Source organism: Mirounga angustirostris, unplaced genomic scaffold, assembly GCF_029215605.1.
Source record: "Mirounga angustirostris isolate CCGP_5_RB_7025 unplaced genomic scaffold, mMirAng1.0.hap1 SCAF_9, whole genome shotgun sequence".
NCBI classification, from domain to species: Eukaryota; Metazoa; Chordata; class Mammalia; order Carnivora; family Phocidae; genus Mirounga; species Mirounga angustirostris.
Window position 1 is genome coordinate 49029710 of NW_026991717.1, and position 11295 is coordinate 49041004.

The 11295-nt window shown below is 37.8% G+C and overlaps 1 pseudogene; it reads right to left on the bottom strand.

Annotated features, from left to right (window-relative positions):
- Nucleotides 1-10951: 10951 nt before the first annotated feature.
- LOC123862803 (U4 spliceosomal RNA) lies at nucleotides 10952-11035 on the bottom strand (annotated as a pseudogene).
- Between the last annotated feature and the right edge of the window lie 260 nt (nucleotides 11036-11295).

Below are 11295 nucleotides of genomic sequence, written 5' to 3' on the forward strand. Positions count from 1 at the left end.
GATGACTGTATTTTCTCTAAGTACATACTTTGCTATTGTCAGCCATGGAATGCTACATTAGGATGGAAGTTCCTTTTCACATTCAGAAGCCATCCCAGGGCCAGTTTTTCATATTTTTCCTCTGTATTTTCAGCCTGCACTGCCTTTTTGGTCTTTCAAAATGGAAATAGTTTGATCAATTAATAGATGACAAGGGAGCCAAGAGGACTCAATGGGGAAAGGATAGTCTCCTCAGTAAATGGTGCCGGGAAAACTGGATAACTACATTCAGAAGAATGAAGTTGGACCCCTATTTTATAGTACTCACAGAAATAACTCAAAATGGATTTAAGATTTATATAAGACCTGAAACTGTCAAGTTCCTAGAAGTAAACAGAGAACAAACTCCTTAATGTTGCTTTTGGCAAAGACTTTTTGGATATGACACCAAAAGCACAAACAACAAAAGCAAGAATAAATAAGTGGGGCTACATCAAACTAAAAAGCTTCTACACAGAAAAAAAAATCAGCAAAATAAAAAGGCAACCTACAGAGTTGTAGAAAATATTTTCAAACCATCTATCTGATAATGTGTTAATATCCAAAATATATAATGAACTCATATAAGTCAATAGGAAAAAAAAACCAAATAATCTCATTTCTAAAAATGGGCAAGGGACTTAAGTAGACATTTTCCCAAAGAAAACATATACATGGTCAACAAGGACGTGAAAAGATGCTCAATTATGTTAGGGAAATGCAAATCAAAACCACAATGAAATATAACCTAACCCCTGTTAAAATGGCTATTACCAAAAAGATAAGAGACAATAAGTGTTGGTGAGGCTGTGAAGAAAAGGGGACCCTTGTGCACTGTTGGTGGGAAGGTTAATTGGTGTAGCCACTATGGAAAATAGTATGGAGTTTCCTCAAAAAAATCAAAAATACCTTTATCATATTGGGTATATATCCAAAGGAAAACGCAATCTCAAAGAGATATATGCACACCCATGTTCACTGCATCGTTATCCACAATAGCCAACCATGGAAACCACCTCACTGGAGCTCACCTCTGAGCCCTGCTGTAGGCCCCTACTGGTGAGGCAGGAGCCAGAGATCACCTGTAGGGAACACAGTGCAGTTTAGGTCTTCACAAAATGCCTACCACTTTTGCTCGATCCTGGGAGGGATCTTGAAGACCATTGATGTTGAATCGTGGTTGCTGACATTGATGCTCTCCAGCCAAAGACTAGAAGGAATGCCCCTGAAGCAGAACCATCGGGTTTATTGCTCCCAGCATGGGTGAGGGAGACAGCACACCATGCTGTGTGTCTCAGTAATCATGGTTGTTTGAAAAGACCTACTATAGGATTTGGGCTCTTGTTAGGTGATTTTAGGGACAGTTTAAGGAACTGGGAGTTTGCTCTGGACTGGAGGCTGTCCAAAAGCAGGACCTATCCTGTAATTAGGTATCTTAATGAATCTTATCTAGAAGGAGTAAGACTAGAAGAAAGCTAAAGCAACAGTTGATGAAGAAGCAGCAGTCACTCCTATTAGCCAAAACATGTTTGGTTGGTCACTTTTTTTTTTAAATGTTTATTTATTTATTTATTCATGAAAGTCAGAGAGAGAGAGAGAGGCAGAGGCAGAGGGAGAAGCAGGCTCCCCGCCTAGCAGGGAGCCCGATGCGGGACTCGATCCCAGGACCCTGGGATCATGACCTGAGCCGAAGGCAGACGCTTAACCATCTGAGCCACCCAGGCGCCCCTGGTTGGTCACTTTTGTCATTTGGGTAATGTTCGTGTTTTTGTTTGTGTACAGACATGATTACAGCATGGTCTTGTTTCTGTCTTGATCCATCCTGGTCACAGAGTGGCTTTGTCTGATATTGTTGTTCTGTGAAATTATTTATGTTCAACAGGGGAATGCCAAGGCCTGGCTGAATATAAGGCCAGCTCCTGAGTATCAGGGGCTTCACGTCTCTTCCACAATATCAATCTGCAGTGAGGAGTAGAATTCTTAAAGACCACATGGGCAATATAAGAACAGGACTGTGTCTGGAAGGAGTACGAGAGTGCTGAGCAGTGGGAAAGCATAAGAGGGAGCCACAGACAGGCTGGAACCTGCCCTGAAGCATTGGACAAGCTGGTTGGGAACATAGGAGGCACATTTCCATAAGGGGACTTGAGCCAGTAAAAAGATCTCACACAATCCAGGAGGGTACAGGAAAGGAAGACTCTGAGAACCAGGAGGAAAAAAGGAAGGAAGGAATCCCTGGGCAGGTATACTAAGGATCAGGCTTCTTAGTATAGCTAACCAAGAGCAATCAGTTCAATAGGATGGTACCACTGGTTCCAAGATGGGGACTTGTACTTCTGACCTGATCTTTTATATGCTGGAAAGTGTGGACTATGAGCCACTGAGTGTTTCAAAAGTGTACTTTTTATTACTTGACCAGTCTCAAAATGTTCATCTCCACTACCCAGCACATTAATTGTGAAGTAAGTGTATCACTCAGACCAGAAAATAAAACTGGTTGGTAGTAGGTAGGGTAGGGGGCAGATTTAGGAAGATACTAGAAGTACACATACACACAAGTCTACACAAATTGCAGAAGCATGTATGAGGCGTGCAACCTTGTGTGAAACAAAAGAAGGTAACGAATATGCATTCACTTTTCACTTGTACCTGCACTGGAAGAAACACAGGAAACCAAAAAGTGGTCAATTGGTAGAGGACAGGGGAAATGAGGTGGATGGGGCAAGCGTGGGAGAAAAACTTTAATGCATACTTCTTTAATATTTTATTATGGAAAATTTTCAAACATATATAAAAATAAAAAGAATAGTATAATAAGCCTGCAGGGACTTGTTATGCAGCTTCAACAATTATCAATATTTTGTCAATCTTACTTCACTATTTCCCCACATATTTTGAACTTTCTATTAAATTTTTATTATTTTAATTTTTGTTCCATAGTCTCTATACCATTTGAAAAAAATCCATTACTACAAAAGAGATTTGGAAAAAAGAAGGTGAGAGGAGACAAGTTTAGACAATTTTTTTAAAAATTTACTGTAGAGGTGCCTGGGTGGCTGTCGGTTAAGCATCTGCCTTCAGCTCAGGTCATGATCCCAAGGTCCTGGGACTGAGTCCTGCATTAGGCTCCCTGTTCAGCAAGGGAGTCTGCTTCTCCATCTCCCTCTGCCTCTCTCCTTCCTTCTGCTCTCTCTCTAGCTCATTCACTCTCTCAAATAGATAAATAAAATCTCAAAAAAAAAATTTACTGTAGAGAGAAAGTGAGAGTTCAGTAGACCAAAGTATGATCAAGAGTGTTTCGTTGTTGAGTTTTTTTTTTAATTGGCAGATATTAATGGCATTTTGCATGCTGATAGGGAAAAACCCAGTAGAGAGGGAAATCTAAAGCGGGAGAGGTGAGATTTGCCAAAACAATATTCTACTGAAGATGAGAAGGGATGGGATTTGAAACGTTGATGAAGAGATTGCCGTTAAGTACGAAAATATTTACAAAAGACACATGTGATAAAGGACTTATCCAAAATATACAAATAACTCCTAAACTCAACAATAAGAAATTACTAAAATATGGGCAAAGACCTTAACAGACCCTCACCAAAGAAGATATATAAATGGCATATAAGCACATGACATGAAGAGATGCTCCACATCATATGTCATCAGGCAAATGTAAATTAAAATGAGACACAAATGAGAATGACCAAAATCCAGAACACTGACAAAAGCTAATGCTGATGAAAATGCTGAGAACAGGAACTCTCATTCATTGCAGGTGGAAGTGCAAATTAGGACAGCCACTTTGGAAGATAGTTTGGTGGTTTCTTACAAAACTAAACATATTCACCATTGGATCCAGCACTCATGCTCCTCAGTGCCTACCCAAAGGAAATGAAAACTTATGTCCACACAAAAATGTATACATGGATGTACACTATATTCACAAATGTCAAGACTTGGAAGCAACCAAGATGTCCTTCAGCAGGTGAATAGATAAACTGTGGTACATCCAGACAATGGAATAATTATTCAGTGTTAAAAAGAAATGATCTATAAAGCCATGAAAATACATGGTGGAAACTTACATGTGTATTAATTACTAAGTAAAGGAAACCGATTTGAAAAGGCTACATCCTGTATGATTCTAACTATAAGACCTTCTGGAAAAGGCAAAACTGTGGAGACAATAAAAAAATCTCTAGTTGCCAGTGGTTAGGGAGAAAGGAGGGATGAATAGGCAGAACACAGAGGATTTTTAGGGCAGTAAAACTACTCTGTATGATACTATAGTGGTGGATATATATCATTGTAAATTTGTTCAAACTCATCGAATGTATAACACCAAGAACGGTTCTAATGTAAACTATGGACTTTGCCTGATAATGATGCATCAGTGTAGGTTTGCCAATTGTAACAAATGTACCACTCTAGTGAGGGATGTTGATAATGGGGAAGGCTATGCATGTGTGGGGGCAGGGGGTATATAGGAAATCTCTGTACCTTCTGCTCAATTTTACTGTGAACTTAAAACTGCTCTTAAAAAAATAAAGTATATTAAAAATAAATAGAGAAAGAAGAAATTTGGTAAAAATCCATGGGCTAAATCCAGCCCCTTTAGGTCCAGGGATAATTATAGTAATAAGAATAAAATATTTTAACAGTAATAACAAGGAGAACAAGTAACATTTATTCAGAACTAACTATATGCCAATATCATCAAAGCATTCTTCGTGTATTAACTCATTTTAAGGATATTAACTAACAGCTCATTACAGGAAGAAATATAGAGTACACCAAGAAAATATTCACAATTTTAGTAAGTAAATAATGCAAATTAAAATAACGTCATGCATTTCTTTACATTTAATGATTTAACAAAAGTAAGTAAAATACTAAAACTCTATTTTGAAGGAAATATGGTGAAGAGGCATTAAGAACTGTAAGAAACATAGCTCCCCAAATCCTAAGTAAAATATAGATAAAGTGAATCCAACCATGGCGGGGGAGATGGAGGCAGATTTTGAGGCAAACAATGAATAAAACAATAGCCCATTCATTTAATATTTACTGAGTGACTGGTGTGTTCAGGCACTGTTATAAGCCCTTGGGGATATAACACGGAACCAAACAGGCAAACATCTCTGCCACCATGAAGCTAATATTCTAATGGGGGAGAAACAAAATAAACACATAAGCAAATGCATAGTATGTCAGATGGCGATTACTGCTATAGAGAAAAAGTAAGGAAGGAAGTATAGGAATAAAGAAGCATGACTGCAGTTTTCCATAGTATCAGAAACATCTCACTCAGAAGGTGTTATCTGGGCAACTGAGGGTTATCTGAGAGCTGAGGGGATATATGTAAACATATGCATATAGGCAGACCTAGGGGCACCTGGGTGGCTCAGTCAATTAAGCATCTGCCTTCAGCTCAGGTCATGATCCCTGGGTTCTGAGATCGAGCCCTGCGTTGGGCTCCCTGCTCAGTGGGGAGCCTGCCTCTTTCTCTCCCTCTGCCTGCTGCCCCCCACCCCCCTGCTTATGCTCTCTCTTTCTCTGTCAAATAAATAAAAAAAATCTTAAAAAAAAAATAGGCAGACCTATATGTAGACATCTATGTGTAGACATGTACAAATGTAGAGGTCTATTAGTATATATGTATATGTTAGTATATATGAATATAGATGTGTAGCATATTTGCATAGTATGTTAGTATGTATGTATATATTAGGACATATGTAGATATAGAGATATATGTATACATTTGTGGGAGGGAATTTCCCTGGCAGAGACAGAGGAATCAGTTAGTGCAAAGGCCCTGAGGTGGGGTGCACCTGGTATGTTCAAAGAACAGCACGGAGGCCAATGGGACTGATTTGGAGGAAATAGGAGCAAGGGAGAGTAGCAGGAGATGTGGGCCATTGAAAGGACTGTAGTGTTCATGCTAAAGAAGATGGGAAGTCTTCTGAAGTGCTGGGCAGAGGAGGGGCATAATCTGATTTACATTTCAAAAGGATCATTACAGTTGCAATTTGAAAATCAACTACAGAGAGGCAAGTGTGGAGGCAGAGATAAAGGGAATGGATTAATGATTCAATCCAGGCAACAAATGATGATGACTTTAATTCCGATGGCAGAGATAATTAGAAGTGGTTAGATTAAGGATATATTTTGAAGGAAGCACCATTTGGGTGGGTCTGCAAATGGATTTAATGTATTGGATGTGGATAATGAAAGACAAAGTAGTTAAGGATGACTACATATACTCTAGATCAAATAGAATTTGTCTTAGAAATGCAAGGAAGGCATATTTCTTTATTAACATATAATGTATTATTTGTTTCAAGGGTACAGATCTGTGATTCATCAGTCTTACACAATTCAAAGTGCTCACCATAACACATACCCTCCCCAGGGTCCGTCACCCAGTCACCCCATCCCTCACACCCCCCTCCACTCCAGCAACCCTCAGTTTGTTTCCTGAGATTAAGAGTCTCTTATGGTTTGTCTCCCTCTCTGGTTTCATCTTGTTTCATTTTTCCCTCCCTTCCTCTATGATCCTCTGTCTTGTTTCTCAAATTCCTCATATCAGTGAGATCATATAATACTTGTCTTTCTCTGATTGACTTATTTCGCTTAGCATAATACCCTCTAGTTCTATCCATGTCGTTGCAAATGGCAAGATTTCCTTTTTGACCGCTGCATAATATTCCAATGTAAATATATATATTTACAATGGAATAAATATATATATATATATATATATATATTACAATTTCTAGCACGTAAGCTAGAAATACAGAACGTCACTACCATGAATGACAAGAATTGACTGTATTTTCTTTTTGCCTAAGTTAAAGTTGGAAGAAGAAGCACGTAAGCTAGAAATTATAGAAATTAAAATAGTAGATAAATAAAAATTGGCAGAATTATTCTAACTCTCCCTTGGCAGTGGAGCATATATATATTCCCTAATTGGGAATATATATATACACCACATCTTCTTTATCCATTCATCAGCAAGGAAAGCATATTAATGACATTCACCAAATCAGTGGGTTAAAGGAGAAAAACAGTATGATCCTCTTAAAGATGCAGGAGAAAAGGAGTTTTTCTACAAACTGATTCCAAATGATATATGTTTACTATGGTTATCAGCTGCCTGAATAGTCTGTGATCTGGTTGGTAGGCAATAAACAAAGGGTGAGAGAAAAAAATCTCAAGGCGATTTAATAAAATTTTTTAAAATCTAATTATTAGGGCACCTGGGTGGCTCAGTCGTTAAGCGTCTGCCTTCGGCTCAGGTCATGATCCCAGGGTCCTGGGATCGAGTCCCACATCGGGCTCTCTGCTCAGCGGGAAGCCTGCTTCTCCCTCTCCCACTCCCCCTGCTTGTGTTCCTGCTCTTGCTATCTCTCTCTCTGTCAAATAAATAAATAAAATCTTAAAAAAAAATAAATCTAATTATTAAATTTAAAAGTGGTAAGTTAAGGAAAGTAAAAAAAAATCCTTGTTAGGCACTCAGAATAGGAAACTTGCTTACCTTTATAAAACATAGCTATAAAAAGGTACAGCAAACACTATATTTTATGGTGAAATATTAGAATATTTCAAAGGACTTAAGAAGACTGGTGCTCAACATCATTGCTCCTATTCAAAATTATCTTGACAGACCCAGCCAATGTAGTAAGAAGATGACAAGAAAAAAATATGTATAAAGATTGGAAGGGAAAAGCAAAAGGTAATTATTCATAGATATGATTATCTACACAGAAAATCCAAGACACTATTGTAACTAATGAGAGTCTAGCAAGGTTGATTTAAGCTTAATACACAAATCCATTGCATCCCCACAGAGTAGCAACAAACAGTTTGAAAATGTTATTAAAGAAAAGTGATGCCATTCACAGAGCCAACTAAATTAGATAGCTCTAAATAAATCCAACAAAAAGACGTGCAAGATCTTTATTGATACAATTTAAAATCTTTATTGAAGTTTAAAGAAATCCTAAATAACTGCAAAATTTTGCCATGTCCCTAATTGGGAATACTTAACCCTCTTAAGATGTCAAGTCATCACAAATTAACCTACACATTCAATATAACTCCAATCAAACTCAAACCCATAGCCAGGATTGTCATGTAATCTGAGAAAAAACCCTAAAATTCTGATGGAAGAGTACAGGCCTAAAAACAGTAGACATATTTTGAGGGGGACTTGCACTACATCCAGATGACAAGATGCACTATGAAATTATAGAAATTAAAATAGTAGATAAATAAAAATTGGCAGAAGTATTCTAACTCTCCCTTGGCAGTGGAGCAGATAAACTCTCATTCATACAGCGAAATAATAAACAACAGCTAAAATGAATAAATCTGAGTTTCATGTATCAACTTGTATACTTTAAAAAAAATACAGTGTTAAGTTAAAAAGCAAGTTGCAAAAGAATTTGTAAACTAGGATATATTCATATGTAATTTAGAAGCAATAATTGATATATTCTTTTTTGTTAAGATTTTATTTATTTATTTGACAGAGAGAGAGACAGCGAGAGAGGGAACACAAGCAGGGGGAGTGGGAGAGGGAGAAGCAGGCTTCCCGCTGAGCAGGGACCCCGATGCGGGGCTCCATCCCAGGACCCTGGGATCAAGATCTGAGCCGAAGGGAGACGCTTAACTGACTGAGCCACCCAGGCACCCCTGTTAAGTGGGCTCCACCAGCGGGGAGCCCCTAGGGGGCTTGAACTCACAACCCTGAGATGAAGAGTCCAATGCTTACCAACTGAGCCATCCAGGTGCCCCAGTTGTATATTTTAGAGAGAGTGCTCTTAAGTAAAAGTGACAAAATATCAAGATATATTTGATCCAGATGCATAGTTGTCTCTGTATTCTTTTCTGATTTTTATAAGAGAGATAACATTGAGTGGTAGATGAAAGACTAGCTAGGTTTGAATCCTGGCTCCGCTGCCTACTAGCCATGTAGACTTGGGAATGCTTCACTCTACCTCTCTGTGCCTCAGTTCCCTCATATATAAAATGGAATGAGAATAAGACCTACCTCAGGGGTTAATGATGTAAGTGCTTGGAACTGTGCCTGCTTCATGTGGAACATATGTCAAGTGGTGTGCCAAGTGAATATCTACCATTTTTAAAATTATACTTTTTAAACATTATACTTTTAAAAGAATGTTCATTTTTCATTGCAGGGAATTCTAAAAATGTGTCAACTATGATTAACCCCTGTTAATTTTACCCACCTGAGCCCATTTTCTTTTTGGGATCCCAGAGCCCCCTTTCCAGTGAGGAGCCTTGTCCGTGTGGATCAGGTGAGGCTGACACATTGTCTCCTGCCAAACGGGGGGAAAAGGTGCAAGAAGGACCAATTGAATCATCCCTTAGATTAAATACATAGCATGTGGGAGTTAAGGGGTTTTGTTTGTTTTTTTCAGTTTGTGGGTAAACTGCGAATTATGTACTTGGAATTACTAGCAGCTGCTCTACCAGGTAGAGGGAGCCTTTTCAGAAATGAAGCCAAGAAAAGGCAGGAGATGGATGGAGAAAGAAAGACAGAACTCTTAGATCCCATCATGTCTGACATCCTCTTTACCTTCTTGGACTTTCCAAGTTTATCAAACAATGTACAGTTGATCATCACTATTCACAGATTCTTTATTTGCAAATTTGCCTACTTGCTAAAAGTTATTTGTAATACCTAAATCAATAATTCGCATGTATATGTGCAAAATGGTAAAAAAAAAAAAATTGAGTTGACTGATATGGGTGTTCCCAGCTGAGGTCAAACAAGGGACACACTCTGCCTTCTGATTTCAGCTCTCAAATTGTAAATAAGTGTTCTTGTCAAGATCTATTTAGTACCATGGGTTTTTTGTTTGTTTCATTTTTTGGTTGTTTTTTAATTCAACGTACAGTATTAGCATATAGTGTTACATTAATTTCAGGTGTACAATATAGATTGAACAATTCTATACATTTCTCAGTGCTCATCAAGATAAGTATACTCTTAATCCCCTTTATCTATTTCACCCATCCCCCCACCCCACTCTGGCAACCACCAGTTTGTTTTCTGTATTTAGAGTCTATTTTTTTGTCTCTTTTTTTGTTAGTTTGTTTTGTTTCTTAAATTCCACCTGTGAGTGAAATCATATGGTATTTGTCCTTCTCTGATTCATTTATTTCACTTAACATTAGACCCTCAGATCCATCCATGTTTTTGCAAACAGTGGTATCTCATTCTTTTTTATGATTGAGTAGTATTCCATTGTATATATACATCTTTTTTTTTTAAGATTTTTAAAAATTTTATTTATTTGACAGAGAGAGAGACAGTGAAAGAGGGAACACAAGCAGGGGGAGTGGGAGGCAGAGGGAGAAGCAGACTCCTCGCCGAGCAGGGAGCCTGATGTGGGACTGGATCCCAGGACCCTGGGATCATGACCTGAGCAGAAGGCAGACGCTTAACAACTGAGCCACTCAGGCGCCCAGGGGTGCATATATCTTTTCAAATTAGTGTTTTTGTTTTCTTTAGGTAAGTACCCAGTAGTGAAATTATTGGATCATATGGTAATTTTATTTTTAACTTTTTGTGAAACTTCATACTATTTTCCACAGTGGCTACTCCAGCTTACATTCCCACCAACAGTGCACTAGGGTTCCTTTTTCTCCATAACAAATAACCAACATTTGTTATTTCTCGTACTTTTTTAAATTTTAGCCATTCTGATAGGTGTAAGGTGATAGCTCATTATGATTTTGATTTGCATTTCCCTGATGATAAGCGATGTTGAGAATTTTTTCATGTGTTTGTTGGCTATCCATATATCGTCTTTGGAAAAATATCTATTCAGGTCCTCTGCCTGGTTTTTGATTGGATTGATTATTTATTTATTTATTTATTTATTTATTTATTTATTTATTTTGGTGTTGAGTTGTTTTCAATTAGCAATAATCGCGCCTTGGATAAACCTCATTGGCTACGATATTGCCACTGTGCAAAGCTTGGTGTTGAGTTGTGTAAGTTCTTTATATATTTCGGATATTAATTCCTTATCAGAGATATCATTTGCAAATATCTTCTCTCATTCAGTAGGTTGCCTTTTTGTTTTGTTGGTTTCCTTCGCTGTCCAAAAGTTTTTTATTTTGGTGTAGTTCCCATAGTTTAATTTTGCTTTTGCTTCCTCTGCCTTAGGAGACGTATTTAGAAAAATGTTTCTATCATTTGATCTATCATATCACATTCTATCAATCAGTGAAATTACT